Genomic DNA, 22,686 nt, shown 5'->3' on the forward strand with positions numbered 1-22,686 from the left:
CTCCCCTTGGTGCATAGTACTTCCTGGAAAGGTACTACTCAGCTGTGGGCGATCAGTGGGTAACACCAGGTGGCACACTGCAGCAATCACTATACCAGTGTGATGGTTTACTGCACATGTTTAAAATCTAGCTAGTCATTCTCTGTGAGACTTAGTTCAAATTACTTAACTGCCCTCTGCCTCAGTTACCACATCTGAAAGTGACGATAGAATAGTACTCACTTCACAAAGTTTCAAGAGTAAATACAGATAAAGCAATAAGAACAGTGACTAGCTTAAAGTGAGCTATTAATAAATAGCAGTTATTATTGATCCCTACAGTCAGGGCCTTCTAAATATGGCTAACATAGCAAAGTATCTAATGATACAGTTGATCCTCATTATGCACAGATTCTGCATTTGTGAATTCTCTTCTTTGCTAAATTTTATTTGTAACACCCAAATCGATATTCACAGTGATTTCATGGACATTCATGAACACACAGAGTAGCAAAGTAGGCACAGAATAGTCCCATGTGCATATTCCCAGCTGAGGTCAACAAGGCGATGCTCTGCCCTTTTGCTTCAGTTTTCAGACTGTAAACAAGTGTTCTTTGAGTGATTTACTTAGTTCCATGTTTCTCACATTTTTGTGCTGTTTTTTTGGTGATTTTGTTATTTAAATTCCCCTCCCTCCCAAGCATAGTGATGGACTACTGGCCAGTGTACCTAAGTGCAAGAAGGTTGTGTGATACCTTACAGGGAATATGTGTGTATTAGATAAGCTTCATTCAAGCATGAGTTATAGAAATGTTGGCCATGAGTCCCATGTTAATGAATCAACACTAATATTAAATAAAGTGTCTTTCAACAGAGACACATAAAATAAGGTTATATACTGATTGGTTAATAAAAATCTGAGCTAAAGCTTTCAGGATTCTGATACTGTATATTCCCTGGGAGCAATGGTTCAATATTTGCTAATTCAATGTTCATGGTGGTTTTGTAGAATGAAGCTAGCACAGATAATAAGAATCGCTTATAATTATAATAACAATAATAATGTACTATTTTTTTAGTTCTAGGTATTTCATATTTATTCCCTCAGATGCTGTTGATGCCCCATCTCAAATCCCCTAAGCCCACTGTTGCTTTTCCAGAAGTGATGGTAGACAGTTTTCAATATGCTGATATCTCCCCACCTCAAGAACATGTACCTCTCCGCCTGTGAAATCTCCACTGCACACAAGAGCAACCCAGAAATGTGGGCAAGTTAAAGCCCCAGGGGCAGCTAAACCAATGAGAAATGGGAGATTGTAGGTAAACACACTAGCATCCCAGCAATCCTGGAATTGACATATGACACATATTTTCTCATAATTCCCCAGTAGAATTTAGGCAAAGTTTCCTATAGGGATAGATAATCTACTGTGGCGGCTAGCCTCTAAAAGGGCTCACAATGATCCCTGGCTCCTGGCAAATAAGCCCTTTGTATTTCCTTCGCATACTGATTAGGGCTGATCTGTGTGATCAACAGGATACTAATGGAAGTGACATTGTGTGACTTCTGAGGATATGTTGTAAAAGATATTGAGGCTTCAGCTTTGGCCCCTCTTGGATCACTTGCTCTATGGAAATTCAGCTGCCATGCAATGAAAATATTCAATTAGCCCTACAGAGAGGTACATGTATAATGAGGAATTGAAACTTCCTCCTAACATCCAGCACCAACATACCAACCGTGTTGCTAAACTAGCTCAGAGACAGGTACAACATCCCCACTCAATCATTCAGATGACTATATCCTTGGCCTATCTCTTGATTTAAACTCATGAGAACCTCAAAGCCAAAACCACCTGAAACCACCAATTTACTCTCAATTTCAGACCAACAGAATCCTATAAGACAGAATAAACATTTACTGCTCTTTTAAATCACTAAGTGTGGGGTAACTTGTTACACAGCAGTCAGTAACTAATACATTCATACACTAATACATATTTTATGGGCTTTAATACTTTCCTCTCTCACTCCACTCTCACACATATGCTTAATAGTGTCATCTCAGAAATAAACTATATATGTCCATGTCCTTACTTCAGGATCTGCCTTTAGGAGAGCTCAAACTTTGACACTTGGTACTAAAGAGGTCCTTGAAGCCAAACTCTCAGGAAGGAATACTGGGATTGAATCACTCATTGATCAATGGACCCCATTTCTAGTGGTAAGTGGGGTGGTGGTACCTGGAAAGCTGTGATATGACAATTACTAAAACTCCCATTTTTGATTATTTAAGGATTAGGTACAGGTAGAAAGAGATGCATTGGGTTATGCAATAACATTAGTTCTTGAATGATATTGGGGAAATGATAATTATACTTTACATATGTATATATGTATGTATATATATGTATGTGTGTGTGTGTGTATATATATATATATATATATATATAGTATGTGTGTGTACAAACACACATACATATAGTTGAATAAAAAACTGATTTTTTTAACCACCCTAGAATGCTGAAGAAAGATATGGCAAGCATAAGCCAGTCAACTGCTAACTCCAAGTACTCTGTGAAAACAAGGAGGCATGTATGTCAGAATTTAAAGAGATCTCATTCCCTGTAGCAGAAGTGCCAGGTCAAGAATTTAATCATAAGGGTAGCAGAGCTAAAAAGAAGACAATACGCTAGCAGTTATCCTATGCTAAAGTGAAAGCCAGATTAGGAACACATAATAGCCTCATATGAGATGTATGTCTCACAAAATGATGCGTGACTCCCTTGATGTCCATCCATGCTTCCCCTCATTGCCTCTAGACTAATACCTAGACTCAGGTCTCAGAATAACACAAACAGAAACTTAAATTCTTGCTCTGGTAGAAAATTTCTTATTTACCGAAAGAAATACAGGATTTGGATAATATTTACCAACAAGGACTAGTGAGGCATTTGTGGGAGTGGATATTAAAGCTGTTGTGCCAGGAGGTGTAGATTATGAGGCTGGACGGGAGTACTGTGCTATGGTCGTGATTCAATGTCCTGGCAAGGACACTTGGAGCTGGTTCAAACATTAAATGGGATGACTCCCATAGTTTGAATATGACAGTGACCTACAGTAAATGAGGTTTACATGCCAGAAATACCTTGGTATAGAATTTAAGAAGGGATCAGAAAGGAGACCATTAGAATAGATTTATTATATGAAACAGAAGACCTATCAGCTAATGATGTTCCCTGGGAGGATCTAGACATAACTCCGTTTATTAAAACAATGAGAATGCACTAGTAAGGGAGGGAGTAAAGTCTTCATGGAGAAGTGCAGCGGTGACTGTCCTTTATAGACCAGAATTAATAAAAGAAGATGCTTCTGTGGCTCTGGGTTCCCTAGTATCAGTGGGGGTGGTAGGACTCAGGGAGAATAGAGGCAAGGCAGTAGCATTTAACCTTCTGAGGCAAGGTGGATATAATTACTATAAGAGGCAGTAAGGCAGGAGTGGAAACGAGAGGGTATTAAGACTCAGGGAAGTGTTACAATAATAGCTAATAAGCTGTTCCTAGAGATGAAATAGATGGGCAGACAACAATGGGCTGCTGGGCTCATATCATGAGCTGGGGAATAGAAGTTTGACATCAGTCACAGCAACGGAAAATCATGACCTCTTACCCATTTTCCGATCTGTGCCATTTTGAAACCCAGAGCTCATCCTTTGAAGAAAACGTGGGTCTTCCTAAGTGAGGACTTTACAATGACACTACAAGTATATATAGTAAATATTCTCCTAAATGGTGCCCAAGGAACACTATGGCCATTCTTCAGTTTAAATGTACACTGGGGTAAAGGGAATATTTTTATCATTTTAAGGTTGTGAGAAACGGGCTGATCTGATAAGTGACAACCAGGAGATCTGCAATGCTAGCATAACTCCCTGTTAGAGTGAAAATGTATAGATCCCAGATGACACATAAAATGCTGCCTCAGGTCTGTCTCACAGTGGGCCCAATGAGCCCGTATAACTTCTCTTGTTTTTTCAATCTAGTACTCGGGTATATAAATTGGTGGGAAGACCCAAATGAAAGCCTCTGAAACCACCCTACTGGCCAAGTGAGTAAATCAGAAGCAATATGTACCACAGGTGAACTTAACAGAGATTAGTGCTACTCTAAAATATTTGATTAGGAATTGGGGGTCCTCAACATACCCCATTTGCTTCATTGGAATGGCCTCTGCAAGAAATATATGAATCATGGCAGATTAAGGCCACCACCATTTAAAAATAACTGAATGGTAGCTTCAATCACATCTACCCTGCTGGATATAATATCTTTAGTAGAACAGATCAAAATAAGCTCTGGCACTAGGTATGGGGTCATGGATCTGACAAATGTGTTATTTTCAATCCCCAAAAGGAAAGAGGATCAAAAGTAGCTTTCATTCACTTGGAAATCTCAGCATTTCACATTTACTCACTTGCACAATGGCTGTGTTAACTGTTCGGCTCTCTCTTAGAGTAATGTCCAAAGGAACTCAGATTTCCTTGATAGTCTGAAGAGCATCATGCTGGGTGCTCTATATTCATGAGATGAATACTACAAAAATGGACCAAATCTCCCTGCAGGAATGAAAGACTTATTTTTCCAGTTCTGGGTAGTGCTGCCAACAAGTAGCCCTCAGCTCATAGTCCCCTTGGGGACTGCCCTGCTGCAGAGAGCTGCCTTAGCCTGATTTATGCCTTCTTCCTGGGGTGGCCTGTCTCCAAAGACAGAAAAATGTTGGAGTGTAAAGGCCTTACTGACTCACCTCACTTGGAGAAAATTCTAGAGAATAAGGTTTATTCCTGCTCCAGAGTTGCATTACTTATCAAACTGCCACTCAGCTCATCGTCTTCTTACCAATCAGCCTTCTTCATTTCCTTTCTATGGTGTTGTTCCAAAGAGCACTCCCTAATAAATCTCCTGCACACTAATTTCAGTCTCAAAAATCTCCTTTCATGATTAACTTAATCTGAAACATCCTAGTATTGGAACTCAGTAAAAAAACACAAAACAAAACAAAAAAAAACAAATAGCAAATACTTAGGATGCTCTGTTAGGACACATGTATGTAGGACAGTGGAATATATACCTTAGAGAGAGTCAAGGGACTGCCATATTGGTGAAGTATTTAGGAGTTGTTATGGTTTGAATGTGTTCCCCAAAAGTTCATGTTTTCAAAACTGAAATTCCCAATGTAACAGTGTTGAGAAGTGGGACCTTTCAGAAGTGATTAGGTCATGAGGGCTCTGCCTTCGTGAATGCATTAATGTCATTATCACGGGAGAGGATTAGTTATCATAGGAGTGGGCTCTTTACAAAAGGAAAACTTTGGCTCGCATTTACTCTCGGTTTTGTGTGCTCACTTCCATCCTCTGCCCTTATATCATGAGATGACTCTTGCCAGATACTGGTACCATCCTCACGGACTTCCCAACCTCAGAACTGTGACCCAAATAAACTATAAATCACCCAGTCTGTATTCTGTTATAGAAGCAGCAGATAGACTAAAACAGGCTTAATACTGTCTAAAGTATGCTAGAACATTCTTTCCAAAGTAATACAAAAATTATTGCACTTTGATTCTTCTACCATTAAGGAAGATGCATAGTGCTTGGTGGACCACTTTGGATTTCAGAAGCAGAATGTTTTCCAAAGCTTAAAAGGATTCTGCATTAGACATAAGCTGTAGTACAATATGTCCCACAGCCCAGTCCATGGGAGATCCATTGATGGTAGAGTGTCTGTGGTAGATATGGATGGCATGTGGAGTCTTTCTAGTGTAATAGGAAAATAACAGTGAAGGTCCCCAGTGTTCTGGAGTGAGGCCATGCCTTTTTTCATCAGAACATTACTCAACATTTGAAAACCTGCTCCTGGAATGTTACCGGGCCTTAGTAAAGACTAAGTGCTACCCCATGGAAAATAAAATAGCTGTGAAAATGCAGCTATATGCCATGTGTTGGGTATTGTCAGAATCACCAATTCATAAAGTTAGATGAATAAAGGAGCAATACATCATATGATTGAAGTAGTAAATTTGGCATTAAAACTGAGCAGACCAGAGGCAAAAGGAAGTTACATGGCATATAGCCCACATACCCATATCACCTACCTATGCTATATCAACACCTCTCCCTTAGCTCACACTATGGATTTGTGAGAGTTACCTTAAGACCAACCAACTCAAGAGGAAGAATTTATGACGCAGACCCAAAAGGCAATCACAGCGACAACAAAAATAAATAAATGGGACCTTATCAAATTAAAAAGCTTCTGCACAGCCAAGGAAACTATCATTACAGCAAACAGACAACCTACAGAATGGGAGAAAATATTCACATGTTACACATCTGATAAAGGGCTGATAACTAGGCCGGGCGCGGTGGCTCACGCCTGTAATCCTAGCACTCTGGGAGGCCGAGACGGGTGGATTGCTCGAGGTCAGGAGTTCAAGACCAGCCTGAGCAAGAGTGAGACCCCGTCTCTACTAAAAATAGAAAGAAATTATATGGACAACTAAAATATATATATACAAAAAATTAGCCGGGCATGGTGGCACATGTCTGTAGTCCCAGCCACTTGGGAGGCTGAGGCAGTAGGATCGCTTAAGCCCAGGAGTTTGAGGTTGCTGTGAGCTAGGCTGACGCCACGGCACTCACTCTAGCCCGGGCAACAGAGTGAGACTCTGTCTCAAAAAAAAAAAAAAAAAAAAAAAAAAAGGGCTGATAACTAGAATCTATATAGAACTCAGGAAAATCAGCAAGAAAAAAAATCAAACAACTCTATTAAAAAGTGGTCAAAGGACATGAACAGAAACTTTTCAGAAGAAGACAGACTAATGGCCAGCAAACATATGAAAAATTGCTCAACATATCTAATCATCAGGGAAATGCAAATCAAAACCATGAGATATTACTTAACTTCAGTGAGAATGGCTTTTATCAAAAAGTCTCAAAACAATAAATGTTGGCATGGATGTGGAGAGATAGGAACACTCATACACTGCTGGTGGGACTGCAAGCTAGTATCACCTCTGTGGAAAGTAATATAGAGATATCTGAAAGAACTACAAGTAGAACTACCATTTGATCCAGCTATACCACTACTGGGCATCTACCCAAAGGGGAAACAGACATTCTATAAAAAAGACATCTGCAGTAGAATGTTTATAGCAGCACAATTCACAATTGCAAAGATGTGGAAACCCAAGTGCTCATCAATACATGAGTGGATTTAAAATGTGGTATATGTATACCATGGAGTAGTACTCAACCACAAAAAACAATGGTGATCTAGCACCTCTTGTATTTCCTGGATAGAGCTGGAACCCATTCTACTGAATGAAGTACCATAAGAATGGAAAAACAAGCACCACATGTACTTACCATCAAATTGGTATTAATTGATCAACACTTATGTGCACATCTAGTAGTAACATTCATCAGGTGTCAGCCAGGTGGGAGGTAGGAGGTGGGAGGTGGGGATGGGTATATTCACACTTAATGGGTGTGGCGTGCATCATCTGGGTGATGGACATACTTGAAGCTCTGACTCAGGTGGGACAAAGGCAATGGATGTAACCTAAACATTTGTACCCCCATAATATGCTGAAATAAAAAAATGTAAAAAAAGATTATGCTATGTAAAAAAAAAAAGCTATATCTTAGGATATTAAAATTCCTTTTCCAACTAATAAAGTTATCAATTCCAAGTCCAAAGCACCAAAATTAAAATCAGTTTGGGAGTTTTATGTCAGCATTTAGAAACATTTGCTGAAAATATCTTAATTAACCTAGTTTAATAATTTATATGATTATAAAATATATTGTTTTTATTAGATTACTTTTAAATCAGGTATTGCCTTTCCAAATTAGTTTACCACTTATAATCTAAACCAATATCTGGCACTCTTGATGCACTGCCCATCCTCCTGCCCAACATCTGAGTTTACTTGCCTCTGCCATGAAAAATTTCTGGAAAGATGACTATGCCCTACATCCAGTGCATGCATCTCTCTGCATCTCTTACCAGAGAGTTTTTAATAGCATCTTAAGGAGCTTGCTCAGTTGTATGACAGTGCAAACTCCAAGTGAAGGAAGAGTTAAAATTCCTGGGGAACAGAAGAATGTGCAAAAGTGTCCCAACCTCACATCCTCTGTTGGGATGAGACTCTCTTACTTTCATTTCCAATAATAATTCTCAAGTCATTGTGTCATTGCCTGGTTTTGGGAAAACACAATACACTTATCTTTAAAAAATATCCCAAGTTGAGTATAAGTATCCATATTTTACGGATAAGAAAATAAGACTCAAAAAGGTTAAATAGCCTCACCAAAATCACTCAGGAGTTAGCAGAAGACAACACTAAACTAGCAAACTTCAGTTCTTCACAAAATATATTCATAATTTTCATCTCATTATCATGCCATTTAGATTATTTTACCTAATTTAAACATGTGTATTGAAAAATGAAAATTCACAGTAAATGGAAAACCACCAGCACTTGCTATAAATAGAAGGTAACCATAAAAAAATGTATAATAAGCAGATTAGTCTCTAACATATCAAAAGGCCAATGACATCTACACACTGTAATGATATAAGGTAATCCTTAAAAGGACTTTTCTTTTTTATTCTGGCATTAGATGCTTCCCTTCCCCCTCTTTGGTTTTGTTTGAGCTGAGTGGCCCAAAACTAAGCATAATATTCATTTACATTCTTCATCCCCACCATGGAACATTCCATTAAAATAATCTTTACCACAGTTCTGAAAACTGTATCATGTTATAAAGGCATGGTGTGCAAAATTCTCTCCATTGATTTTTTTTTTTTTTTTAGAATTCTTGTTAGTTTTTAATGCCAAACTTTATAGAATGTATTTATCTCTAGACACAAAATTTTTTCAGTCAATATACCTAGGAAAAATTTATATCTATTAATACACTCCGAGTTCTAAATACATTTGAGAAAACAATATGCAATAAAAAAACAATGTGCAGTAACAATGGCAAGGTACATTCCAGATACAACTATTTGAAAGTCAGAATCATGGGCAGACCTTTTGAAAACCACTCTGATCATCAACAAAGGAGATATGTGTCTCAATGTTGCTGCTAAGAGAGGCATCACAGTGTCATACTCAGTATGAGCCATTTTCTCCCATGGTGACCTTGTCCTGAATGGATTTCCACAGGGCCTTTTAGGTATAGCACATGCTTTTGCCTGATGATGTTCAATGACTCTCCCCAAAAATTAATGTTTTGTTAAGGAAAAGAGTGGAGGAAAAAATCACGTGAAGAAAAAAACAAGTAAAATAGAAGAAAAGACGTCACTTCACAAAAAGCAAATTTTAATCTTATGAATTGATTAATGATCAGAAAGTGATGTTTTCAGTATTTTATACCCTATGATATAGTTTGAGGCTTATATATGGATAGTTTGTTTTAGTTGCATTTTAGGAAAATGGTTGTAATTTTGGGTTCATGTGTAAGACATAATTTTTCTCATTTCAAATCAGGGAAAATTGGCTTCTTGTTGCTGTTTGCATGCAAAATGTCTGATTTTCAGGAACTGAATATTGATGACAATAATCAAGTATCTATCTATTTATCTACCCATTTATCTATCTGCCTACCTATCATCTATCCATCTCATCTTTACAGAAATAATCAGAGGTATCTCATAACACAGAACATATAGAAGGTGGTTTAAAAAATTAAGAATATAAAAAGAAAAAAATACTGGAAAGAATAAGCAGATAAATAGGCCAAACATGAAAGCCAGTATAGCACCATGAACTATATCTCAGAGTTTCCCAATAAGAAAAATAACTATATTATAAGGCATAATTATGGCTAATTTCAGGGGCAAAGAAGTAAAATTCCCAATACTAAATTTTAAATGTTATATTTCATATGGATTTTTATATAGAAGATGATTTATGAAAACATATGGATGTGATATAGATATGGCCTTTTTCTGTGAAGACCCACAAAAACAGGCAAGGGTGCTGCTAAAGCAAAGTTCCAGGTGGCAATTTGGTGAATCGTTAAGATGATGTGGACTCATTTGAAAAATGACAGAATGTAAATGTAGGAGATTATGTATAATTTATTTATTCTTTTTCCTCTTTCTTTTCTTCTTTTCCTTCCTTCCTGCTTTCCTTTTTTCCTTCCTTACTCTTCTCTCTCTTTATCTCTATCTCTATTATTGGTTCTCAGAAATAAAGTTTGGGTGAAAGTTGGTTATTGGGTAATAGGGATGCAATTACTTTGAAGAAAGAAAAAAAATGCTGATATTCCACATTGGTGCTTAGGGCAAAAATCTACATTTAGGAAGTTAGACATCATTGGCAATTAACCCGACCATGTTTTCCTACACATTCTTCAAAGGAAAATTTTCTCCCTTATGCCTCTTTTTGAATGATTTTTTTCACAGTCTTGGCATTTAATTGACAATCAACATTTTTTTTAATTCACTAAATACAAAGGAATCACTCCATCATGGATAGGGAATGGTGCATAAAGCCTTCTTAGCCATTCATTATCTTGAGCCAACATTCAGTTGATGATACTGCATCAAAAAGAGCCTGAAGTCCTCTTGGTAACTCTTAAACTCCTCTGGTAACTAAGTTTGACCAAACAGAGAACAAAAATCACAGTGAAGAAAATGGTGTAAAGACTAGATTATCTTCTGGTCACCATTGCACAGACTCAAACACATCACGTGCATTCCATAGCTGAAATATTTATAAGCCCCGCCTTTGCCTTTGATTGTGAAGACAATCTATACATGATTGATCTCCCTCTTATTGTATAAGTTGTTTGCTGTTTGCCCAAAATAAATTCCTGAGTTATTCTTTGGGAGAATTGCAGAAATTACACATAAACACATATATACATATATACACAATTACATATATTCATGCACACTAAGTGCCTGGCCTACCCAGTAGGTGCTGATCGAACAAATAGCCATTGTTGTTGCTTTTCTGTTATCCTTCTGCAATTCTTTCACTAAAGAAACAGCAAGCATCTCTTCAAGGCTGAGGTCTATGAAGTCTAAGGCAAAATAACCATATGGACAATTTCTTATAAACACATTACAATGATATCCCAAACAAGTATATCACAGCTATGTTTTTTTTCCTTAGGAAAATGAAAGTTATGTGATGCTATGGACTGAATGCTTGCATCCCTTCAAAATGTATATATTGAAATCCTAACCCCTAATGTGATGGTATTAAGAGGTGGAGTCTTTGGGAGGTAATTAGGTCCCAGGAGATCTTGCTTCTTATCTCTCTGCTCTCCTCCATGTGAAGATATATTAATAGCAAGAAGACATTGGCAAATCAGGAAGCAGTTTCTCACCAGACACTGGATCTGCTGCCACCTTGATTTCAGACTTCTAGAATCCAGAAATTGAAAAAATAAATTTCTATTTTTTAAGCCACCCAACATGTGTTATTCTGTTATAGCAGACCAAGCTGATTAAGACATGTTTCCTGAATTGTCTCTCCAAATAAGGTAAATAAATTTTAAAAATCTATAAAGAAATAAGTCATCAAAATTTGGGAAGTTGAATGTGTCTTATATCTTGCGTAAGTGGAATCAGAATTGTGCCAGGTCATTAAATTAGCCATGATCAGAGATTGATATCCACAGAACCAGAGCTAAATTGAGGAATCTACCTTGAGGCTACAAAGGAAGTTGAAAATGGGAGGATGAGATAGTTTCATGTTCCTATGAGGAAGCCAGCCTCCAAACACCAGGAAACTACATGCCAACAACACACACACACACACACACACACACACACACAAACATCCAAGTATTTGGAATTGGGATGCAACAAGACACAAGACAGAAAAAAAAAATAGGTAAATAGCAAATAGAAGGCACCGAGGGTGTGCCTGGAACATAAATAAGTGCTAGAGTTTATTCCACTGGGTTGTTTGGGGCTTGTGTAGTAAGTTTAGGCAGCGTATTCAACCAGAATAAAAGCAATAAAATAAAATAAAAGATTCCCTCAATATATTTGACACCAAACCACTACTTTGACCCTTTATAATGGGATTGGGTGCAACTCTGCTTTTATCCATTTATCTGAATTGTATAAGAAGAACTAAGACACAGTAGACAAGGAAAACTGTCACTTTCTTCCCTACAAAGTGCCCCTTGAAGGGATCCCCACTGTGTAGTCTCTACCACCTTGGTCTATCCTGCTTTCACACTTCTTCCTATTCCCATATGGTCTCTCTCCTCACTGCAAACATTGAGTTGTGTACAAATATTCATCTGTATTCAGGCCAGAAGCATGATAAATCACTGCCTAACTTGCTTACTGCTCTCTTCTTTTTCTGTTTCTTCTTACCTGAGCTCTTAACCCATCATCAAAAAGGAAAGAAGAGACAGAGGCCACTGGTGAATTTTGTATTTCATAAATCTTGTAACCCAGGCCAGGCTCCTCTTGCTCCCTCTGATTATTCACACAGAGGAACTGCATAAATCAAACATCACTTGCTCTGGGTTGGATCCCTGAGGGCTACCCATGGCTAAGCCCTTTGCTTTCCAGGACAGTAAGCACAAAGGAATGCCACACAAGGTGAAGGCTCTTTGTGGCCAACTTTCTACTTTTTCCCACACCAGCACAGCTTTCAAAGACAGAGTTCAGAGGGGAGGTTATTAAGGGTAACTGGATTTGTTCAAAGAAAAAAAGCCACAAGTTTGTTTGATTATTCCAGGTAGGTTGCAAAATATTTGCATTTCTTGAGAACAAAAATGCTTTATAAACAACAACAAAAGAGTTCTCTATTTATTCAATGTGTTGTAGATAAAAGTGGTATTTGTGGCTGCTAGAATACCCTACAATCTGAGATCAGTGGGTCTGGCATAATTTTGATATTTTGAAATGTTAGAAAATAGAATCATTGGAAGGTTAAATAATTATATCCCAGTGACATACCTCTTAGCAGGGAGCCTAGGACTAGATCCTCAATCAAGCACTCTTTCACAGTACCATATTGCCCACATTGCCTACCAGAAATGTGGAAATTCTCTGTGTGCTTGTACCACCAAGTTCTTTTCTTGGTTGAAACCCACTCTGCACTCATTTTCTTTTTATGAAATAAAATTGACAACCACAAAGGAAGTAAACAGTATCAGAATTGTCTCCCTACCCTTGCTTCTGTCTGCAATCTTGTAGCAACTACCCTTCCATCTTCAATCACAAGAATGAAATGAACAGCATTTGCCTTATTCAAAATAGGATCAAATTATCAAGGAAAATATTCTATAAACAACAGTCTTCTTAAGAAACACCAGGCATGCAAATACCATAAAAAATGTGTGTATGAATGGGATGGTTTTTCTCACCTTAAGGAGTATCGTCCATCCCTCTGTCCCACTCTGGGACTAACTAAGCTACTAATAAGCAAGGTATTAACCTCTGTACTATGTGGACAGGTTTTATGTAGTCAATTATTCTTGTGAAACATTTAGAAAATAGGTGTTAGAGATCAATTCTCATATTCTAAGAATCTTTCTAAACTCAAATGGCAAAATGCATGCTTCATGGAGTCTTTGAAGTCCCCAGACCCAGCTTCCCCTTAGACAATGATTTTGAGGCACGGTGCTAAATGTACATTTGCAATTTTCCACTCCAGGCGCACTCTCCACGCTTTTCTACCTCACTCTGCCCCTAGGAGACTGCCCACGTGGATTTCTCAACAGGTTCTTCAGACTTCTGCTTCTGTTTGTATTTGTCCAATAAGAAGGATCAGCAAGAAATTAAAGAGGACAGGAGGAGGACAGTGAGATTGTGAGATTTATTTCAGCATCTTCTTTCTTCCTGTAGGGATTACTCCATTAACATTATTAATCCCTGTCAGGCTGCCTGCCTCTCTCTCTCTTTCTCCTCTTTCCCTCTGGGTCTGGTAACTGCTGTTTTATTCTCTGCCCTTCAGGTCTCAGGGCAGTAACAGTAATGTTTCATGGAACAAGTCCCAGATAATTTGACTTCCAATTCATGATTGTGTAAACTGCCCTTACACTAAATTCTTCTCAATTTAACCTAATTTGTGTGTGTCATCTGTTTCCTGTTGGCATTCTAATATAGGCCATTTAATATATCTCTCTAAACTTCTTCATCTACAAAATGGGAATGGTAATACTTATCTCGTATGATTCTTATAAGAAGCAAAATTTGCAGTCCACAAATAAAAAATTCACAAGGACTAATTGTGTGTTACGCAACTAATTAAGTTCCAGAAAAACAGGAGTCAATAATAAAGACAAGTTATATCATTTCTGTATTGCTACGTAACAAACCACCTCCAAAAGTTCATAGCTTAAAACAACCATTTTATTCATGAATATGTAGGTCAGCAATTTGGGCTTGATATACATGGGTAGATTTTCAGCTAATCTTGCCTGAAATTACTCATGTGGTGGTGATCAGCTGGAAGCTAGACTGGGGCTAACTAGTCTAAGATGGCCTCACTCATGTGAGGCTCTGTCTCCATGTGGTCACTCATGCTTAAGGAAGCTAGCTTGAGTGTCTGCTTCCAGTTCCAAGACAGTGTGAGCAGAAGCTACAAAAAAGGTCCCTTGTGTCCTAAGCTCAGAACTCCTTAAGTGTTGCAACCACTGCATTCCATTAGGCAAAGGAAGTCAGAAGGCCACCCTAGATCCAAGCAGCTGAAGAAACAGACTCCTTCTTTTGTTAGAAGGAGCAGCAAAATAATACTGCAAAAGTGTGTGTATCCTGAGTTGGAATTTCCATGTTTTACAATTTCCGTATAAGGTTCTTGACTTCAGAGAACATACAATCTAGTATGAAAAATTCCTATATACAGCATGTGATTTTTTCCATTCCTTCAACAAAGATATATTGAGAACAAGGCATTGGAGTGCTTGGGATATATCAAACCATAGTAGTTAATCACAATAAAAATGAATAAAATTTCTCATGAACAACCTGTTGCTTTATCTCTGGAGCTTACGCTCTATTTACCTAGTTTAAGCTGATTCATTCAGCATATGGAACGTCATAGAATTTGGCATGCACATCAACAGTTGTCACATCCTGTCAATTTTATTTTTATAAATGTCTTTTTTTTTTCCTCATTGAGAAGTCATCTCTCTTTTTTTTTTTTTTTTTTTTTTTTTTTTTTTTTTTTGAGACAGAGTCTCACTCTGTTGCCCAGGCTAGAGTGAGTGCCGTGGCGTCAGCCGAGCTCACAGCAACCTCAAACTCCTGAGCTCAAGCGATCCTCCTGTCTCAGCCTCCCGAGTAGCTGGGACTACAGGCATGCACCACCATGCCCGGCTAATTTTTTCTATATATATTTTTAGCTGTCCATATAATTTCTTTCTATTTTTAGTAGAGATGGGGTCTCGCTCTTGCTCAGGCTGGTCTCGAACTCCTGAGCTCAAACGATCCGCCCACCTCGGCCTCCCAGAGTGCTAGGATTACAGGCGTGAGCCACCACGCCCGGCCGAGAAGTCATCTCTTAAATAAAGAGGTTTTTGTTTCATATTTCTTTCTGCATCAGTGCCTGGCCCAACACAAGTGTCCTTTCTATGTTGAATGGGATTAGAATTCATTTGAAGTTTGCTTTTAGCTTCATATCTAATTTACCAAGGTCTCTACACCAATATGTCCATAATGAGTCCTAGGCTAGAAGTATTCAGTTCTCCACTTGCACTCAATCAGCTCATTCCATTAAACACAAAACCAATCTAGAATAGCTGTTCTAAGAAATTAAACTCTGCCTCTTCTCATTCAAATAAAAAAAGTCCTTCAAACTCTCCAGTCTTCAAGGAGGCTATTCACATATATATGTGTTTTTTAATGAAGAAAAATAAATAATTGCTTTTCCTAATTAGTCCCACATAACTGAGCCTGCCATGGCTAAATGCCTGGCTGTATTACTTTAGTACTTCACTAAAAGGAAAGGGAACTCTGAGTTCCTAATCCACCTTCCTAATAAGGTTCAAGGTTACATTTTTTAAAGACAAATAATGGGAGTATTTTAGATAGAACATTTAATGTTAGGATTTTGAATTGCTTCCCATGAAGTCATTCTGATTTGAAGGCAGATGCATAGGCTAAGAAAAAATCCTTTGCTAAACATTCAAATCCAATAAAATCCTCATCCTATTTCTTTGTCAAATCTTGCATTTGTAAAATATAGTTAATTGCAAACAAAGGGGAATATAGGTATTAAACAGAGGAATAAAGACTCAGGTGTTTATTGTTCACCCAGCAATTCATTCAATCAATAGGATCCTTGAAATAATCTACTAGGGAGAAAAGAGAAAGGGAATTTAGTTTTAAAAAAAAAAAAAAACTCATTTTTTTTGCAGTTATGACATAGATCCATTGGATTCTTTTATAAATCCAAGATACATTGTTAGATGACATTGATCTTATTTTTAATGTTAGATCCTATTGATCTATCCTAGTGATGTTACTTTTTCTATATCTTAAAACACTTTTCTATTTCATCATCCTAGTAATTATTTTATCATTACTCATATTGATCATCAATTATTCTCAATTATGCAACAAAAATTTAAAAATATGATGGATATGACTAGAAAAATGACACAAGAATGAATAAATCATTATATCATCCTTCAGTTTTATTACTGATTACCCAAGGTATTGCATCACCTTTCAAGATATTTTAAAAGAAGACTAGAGAACTCATTTTCACAGTCCGCTTTTAGCTTTCAATAAACACAATTGAGAATAGTGAATTTTCTATTTTTCCTATAATGACAAAGAAAACTGATAAAGGAAAATGCTTCTCAATTATTAGATGAAGGCAAAGAAACAGCTGCACTGTAGCATCTAATTATGATAGTAAAACTGATTGCATATGTGGAATTTCAGACTGAGCGTTTAGATGACAATATTCTAGATAAATTTCTCAGACTCAAGAATTCATGTGTAAACAATATATTTCTAAAGATAGGAAAGGACAATAGTCATTCAACAGTACTTCATGTATTAAGAATAGTTTGTGACAAGGATCTGGACCATCCCTTCTTGTTTAAAGGCCATATGACAGCATTCTCATATTTTTCAATGTGTTTGTATGCCAAAATTTACTTAATACAAAGTGGTTTGCTATATGTAAAGCCTTACTAAAATTTCTAATAATGTTATTTTTTATTATTCTGTCATTCTGACTTCTTTAAATTATTTGTAAAATGACTTAAAAATATGAAGATTGAAAAGGACAGATTATAGCCAAATGGTAGATGGGAATAATTATTTTTCCTAAGATATCAAGTCCAAGGTATATTTTAAATTTATTATCCTTGTTTTATTGCAATTATTTTTTCCTACAGTGATGCACAGTCAAATCACTGCATTTTGTCACTTTGAATAGAAATTTTTAAATTTGTTTTTTGGATTTGATGTTTAGAATTGCTTTTAAAATATAATTATGTATAATATTTACATGATTCTACAGTCAAATCAACAAATAAGATCTAGATTCTGTCTTCATCCCCTCTGCTCTATTCCCTTTCTACTCCTTAATTTTTTTAAAAAAAATATTGTTTATTCCTTTTTAAAAATATAAGCAAACATATTAAGTATAATATAATTTGAATTTTAATATAAGTATACATATTATTAGCCTCTCTTGGATAACCAGACCACAGATTGTATAACAAACCAATCCAAACATAGTGGCTTGAGATAACAGTTATATATTTGTTCATGCCGGTTGTTGGCTTGACCTCTCATTCCATGTGGTGTGTCATCCTCAAGGAGGTTGGCCCAGGCTTTTTTAAATGACAGATGCAGTGTATCAAGCAAGAACAGAAGCTATAATGTCTTTTGAGAGTTAGGCTCAAAAGCTTCACAACATCCCTTCTACTGCAGTTTATTGGTTTAAGCAACATCTAAGCCAAGCCCAGAGTCACAGGATTGAAAAATAAATTCTGCCCATTAATGGAAGGAGGAGCAAAGACACACTGTGAGGAACATGCATGCAAAGAGCAATGACAGGAAGAAACTTTATGGCCATCTTTATAGAAAATTTAACACAGGGTTGAGGCAGAAATTAAAACAAAAGTTGCAACTATCTGACTTCGTATCTATGAAAAAGTAAAGCAACTTATTACTAAAAGGGAGCAATAAATATCCTGGACTCTATTCACTCATATTAGCAACTATCCTGCTTTTTTGAGGAAGAAACACAGAGAAGGTGTGGAAAAGGAGGCAGCGTGGACTTGTTTGCTGACTACCCAGAATTTGTTTGTTCTTCCAAATAGAGTTCCAATTTTGTGCAAATGGCTCCTTTCCCTATGAGACTCAGATGAAGTAACCCAACTCTAGATATTCCAAGTTCATCAGTAAATGGTATTCTTACAGTAACTCTTTTTCATCCATTGATGCTTTTGAGACATAAGTTGGCCTAATCAAACTAAAGAAAGTGTGTACGTACAATTCCTGGCAAAGAGGTTTCTCTGCCTACCTCTCTGGCTGGACATACAAAATGAAGAAGCCTTTGGTCACAGATTCTTCTGCAAATTATTTTAACATCATAAAGGAAACTAGCCTTAGATCAAGCCAATACTAAGTATAGAAGATTGGAAAGAAAATAAGAATCTTGCTCTTTGATGACATTCTAAAATCTCTGCTCTATTTCACACCTGGAGCCTGCCCTGGTGGATTTCTAGTTATGCAAGATGTAAATGTCCTTGTTACATAAACCAGGTTAATATTATTTTTATCACTTAACTTTGGATTTTGCAATCATTTGTACAGGGTTTTTAGTTTAGGAATTTTTTTTCATATTCATGATATATCACGTTGATGCCAACATCTATCAGTCACCAATGAGGAAAGCAGGATAATTCTCAATCTTATTCTAAAGATAAAGAAACAGAGGTTCAAAGAATGTTAGTGAAATATAATGAAACAAATAATGGAACAGTATATTAGAGACAGTCCAGAGCTCATAGCAGAGGTTTGGTAAATGTTAGAGAATGAAACAAGGGCCTTACTGCAACATACCTAGCCCAAATCCTTACTATCAGGAATTTAGAGAGTCAGGACTCAAATTCAAGTTATTTAGTGCCCCACTATGCTACTGTGCTTTGTAACTGGCATTTTTCCCAGAGATTCTTTATTGAGATCAAGCTTTTGAAGGAAAACAGTCCTTTGAGATGAGGAAAAGAAATATTTTTGAGCATTAGAGTACAGATGCTCCTCGATTTGCAATGGGGTCATAACCCAATAAACTCACTGTGAGTTGAAAATACCGTAAGTTGAAAGTGGACTCAGTGCACCCAACCTACTGAATATCATAGCTTAGTTTAGCCTACCTTAAAAATGCTCACAACACTTACAGTTGGGCCTATAGTTGGGCAAAATCACCTAATGCAAAACCTATTTTATAATAAACTATTGAGTATCATATGTAATTTATTGAATACTGTACTGAAGTGAAAAACAGAATGGTTACATTAGTACCTGAAGTATGGTTTCTATTGAACGCCTATTGCTTTTGCACCACTGTAAAGTCAAAAATGGTTAAGTTGAACCATCTTAAGCCAGAGATCATCTATATTCCTTTAGAAAGGTAGGCCTAGGGAAAGGTGCTTTCCTGAGCAGCATAAGGGTAATAATGTATATAGGTATGAAGAAGATAATAGAGGTCTGTAGTATTGAGATATAACAAATATATATTTGGTCTTCATCCTGGTTCTTGGAATAGAGCTCCTAAAACCTTTGCAATTTTCTGAGTGATAGGAACATCTTATATTATTTACAATAACTTCCTTTTGACAATATCTGAATTTATGCTAATGAGATGACTCTTGGTGGTCCCTCAGTGTCTGGATGGGGGCTGATTGCCAGAGTAACAAACCGTGTAATCAGAGAGTTGGAACTTCAACCCCACTAGTGACCTCTAAGGAGGGGAAAGGGGCTGGAGATTGAATTCAATCATCAATGGCCAATGATTTACTCAATCATGCCTATATAAAAGGAACCTTCATAAAAAACCTAACTGATGAGATTCAGAGAGTTTCTGGATTGGTAAATACATGCTGGGAGGACGGCACACACCAGCCCCCCATGCTGGAGAGAGAAGCTTCTATGCTCAGGACCCTTCCGGACCTTGCCCTATGTAACTCTTCATCTGGCTGTTCATTTGTATCCTTTATAATATCCTTTATAACAAATTAGTACTAGTAAGTAAACTGTTTCCCTGAGTTCTGTGAGACATGGTAGCAAATTACCAAACTTGAGGAGTGGGTCATAGGAACCCCCAACTTAGTAGATTAGTTGGACAATGGTGTGGGTAGCCTGGGTACCCGGTACTTGCAATTGGCATCTGAGGTGGGGGCAGTCGTGTGGGACTGAGCCCTTAAACTGGGGGTCCTGTGCTAATTCCTGCTGGTTACTGTCAGAATTGAGTTGAATTGCAGGATGCTCAGTTGGTATCTGGAAATTTGGAGAATTTGTTGGTGTGGGGAAAAATAACACACATGTTTTGTATCAGAACTGTTATGAGTAGACATAGATCATACAGTGACCTAAAAGAAAGCAGATAAGATGAAAGATTTAGAGCAATGGAAAACTCTGGGAAAAACACTGATTTTGGCATTGTATTCCCAAATTTTGGCTTCTAAAGTTCTTCTCTGACATGTCGGTTTATGTATCCAAGACAATATACTCATATATAACACAGGGATAACAATACCTACCTAGTAAGCTAAAGAAAAGATTAAATAACATAATATAGAGAAAGTACCCAGCACAGGCTATGCTTCCTGTCTTAGCACTCCATAAATGTTACTGTAAAGATATGACCTGGCTGAATCTCAGCCGGAGATTTTTAAATGCTGGCTAGAAGTGTGTGTGTGTGTGTGTGTGTGTGTGTGTGTATTTGGGGGTGAATTTCGATGGTATACCTAGATGTATTTTTTTCTACTTGTTTATAAAGTCTTGATTTCACCTATGGGACACTTCTTTTTGGTTCTAGGAAAAGGAAAAATTTTATTTGCTTATGCAATAGTAAAGCAAAGCAAAAAGTAAAGTGAAGAAGTCTGAGATAATGAACAGCTAAACTAAACAGAATAATGTATTTCTTTTTTGGAAAAGAAATAAAATGCCTCTTTTTGTTTCCCCCAAAACATGTAAATTCTTGGAAGGCATATATGAGCTGGCTGTTGGTACTCACAGAAGACTGGGCACAGAGACTTGCTGATGGTACAAAGTCCTCAGAGGCACATCCTCCCCTCATGTCTATGGAGAACCTGGTAGGGAAGATTGAAGCCAAATCTCTATGTTCCACTGAAATCTTCTCTGTGTTATTTTCCCAGACTGAATAACCCAGAACTTGGGAAGTGCCTCAGACTTGTCATACTGTGGTCTAATATCCTAGCCAAAGACACGTTCTTTGGGTAGAGGGAATTGTTTTGATGAAGACAGTTGACATTGTGTCAACTATCATGGAAAGGGGGGATTTTGAGGAGGAGTATGAAGGCTCAAACTAAAATCGTCTACACCAGATTGGTTTAAGAGCGTTTCTATTCATTGCAGCTTTTATCCCTCAGATAAACATTTATTGAGTAGCTGTTTTGCCATTGGCTACTCAGGTGTTTGGAATGCAGCAGAGAGCAAGGCCTCCTCTCAAGTTTTCACTGTAATTGGAAATAGGGACATCAAACAAGTAGAAAATAATAAATAAATAAAATAAATGCAGGTAATTATTATTGCTGTGAAAATAATATGTTCTATGATCAAGGAAGGTCCCTCTGAGAAGGCAACACTTGGGCTGAAGTCTGAATAATACTAAGAGGCTTGTCATGCTGTGGATGACTTCATAACAGCCCCAACAAAGATGTGCATATCCTCATTTCCATAACCCATGAATATGGTACTTTATATGCCAAAAGGGAATTTGTGAATGTGATTAAGATTAAGGAGATGGGGGGATGATCCTGGATGAACCAACTGGACTGGAGTCTTTAAAAAGGGTAAGAGGAAGGTAGAAGAGAGACAGATGTGATGTGAGAAGTTCTAGATCCACCGTCGTTGGCTTTGAAGATGGAGGAAGGAGGCCTCTAGAAGCTGGGACAGCCCAAGGCTAACAGCCAGCAACAACACAAGGATCTTTTTTGCCCTACAGTAGCAAAGAACTGAATTCTGCCAACAACCCCAGTGAGCAGGACATGGACTCTCCTCTCAAGGCTCCAGAAAGGAGTGCAGCCCTGCTGCACACATTTTAGTGTGGTTAAGATCCGCACTTGACTTTTGACCTACAGAATTGTAAGACAATAAATGTGTCCGTGGTAATTTGTTACAGCAGCAACAGAAAATTAGTTCACATGCCAAGGCAAGAGAAGCCTACATTCCAGACTGTGACAGTCACGCCCAAACCCCAGTGTGACTGAGGTAAATAATAGAAATCAAGACAGATTTTTGTAATCTATAGGCACGCCCCAGAATTTTCAGCAGTATTCAAATGAGGAAACTTGGTAAAGATACCTAACGCCTTGCAATCAAGTTGGGTACAGGTTTAGACTATTGTGAGCAGAAAGAAAAAAACAAAGGAAGGAATTACCGTGCAAATTGTGAAATCTGGATATTTGAGTTTCACTTGTAACCCTTCATACCTGGAATCACAGGCTGTCAC

The sequence above is a fragment of the Eulemur rufifrons genome, chromosome 6 (genome assembly GCF_041146395.1).
Source record: "Eulemur rufifrons isolate Redbay chromosome 6, OSU_ERuf_1, whole genome shotgun sequence".
Lineage (NCBI taxonomy): Eukaryota > Metazoa > Chordata > Mammalia > Primates > Lemuridae > Eulemur > Eulemur rufifrons.